At 49.2% G+C, this 1,032-nt stretch overlaps 1 protein-coding gene across 1 annotated transcript in view; it reads left to right on the top strand.

The window, feature by feature from the left end:
• Positions 1 to 1,032, top strand: part of LOC101852956 (sex peptide receptor) — a 110,237-nt gene that overhangs the window by 102,511 nt on the left and 6,694 nt on the right. The gene's annotated exons all lie outside the window — the stretch shown is intronic.

The raw sequence follows: 1,032 nt of genomic DNA, 5'->3' as shown, positions 1-1,032 counted from the left end.
ACCCTACCATACCCATCCCACCGCTTCACATCCTACCCTACCCTACCATACCCATCCCACCGCTTCACATCCTACCCTACCCTACCTTAGCCTACCCATCCCTTTACTTCATATCCTACCCTACCCTACCTTAGCCTACCCATCCCATCGCTTCATATCCTACCCTACCCTACCTTAGCCTACCCATCCCACCGCTTCATATCCTACCTTACCCTAGCTTAGCCTACCTATCCCATCGCTTCACATCCTACCCTACCCTACCATACCCATCCCACCGCTTCACATCCTACCCTACCCTACCTTAGCCTACCCATCCCTTTACTTCATATCCTACCCTACCCTACCTTAGCCTACCCATCCCATCGCTTCATATCCTACCCTACCCTACCTTAGCCTACCCATCCCACCGCTTCATATCCTACCTTACCCTAGCTTAGCCTACCTATCCCATCGCTTCACATCCTACCCTACCCTACCATACCCATCCCACCGCTTCACATCCTACCCTACCCTACCTTAGCCTACCCATCCCTCTACTTCATATCCTACCCTACCCTACCTTAGCCTACCCATCCCATCGCTTCACACCCTACCCTACCCTACCTTAGCCTACCCATCCCTCAACTTCACATCCTACCCTACCTTAGCCTACCCATCCCTGAAATTCACATCCTACCTTACCCTAACATTTCCAAGCTACTGCTCACACAGACAGTAGGTCTTTTGTTCTGGGGTGAAGGGTGTGAGTCTGGTGAGTAGAGGTGGGCAAAATCCGGATAAATATCCTGAAAATCGGATAATCCTCAATAAATACATTATCCGAATTTAGACTCTTATCTCTCTTTCCAGACCCGTTTGCCGAAGTGGGTGCACCAATTAGTTGATGCTAACCCATTTGTCAAAGTGGTTTTAACCCATTTGCTGAATCGGTTCATAACATATTATTTACCGAAGAGGTGCACTAACACATTATTCGGATTTTGCTAAAGCGACTCATTGCCCAGCCCTACTGGTGAGTGTGAGAGCGTGTGT

Source organism: Aplysia californica, unplaced genomic scaffold (assembly GCF_000002075.1).
Source record: "Aplysia californica isolate F4 #8 unplaced genomic scaffold, AplCal3.0 scaffold00627, whole genome shotgun sequence".
Classification (NCBI taxonomy): Eukaryota; Metazoa; Mollusca; class Gastropoda; order Aplysiida; family Aplysiidae; genus Aplysia; species Aplysia californica.
Note: the sequence above shows the minus strand (reverse complement) of the source record. Positions and strands in the feature narration are given on the sequence as shown.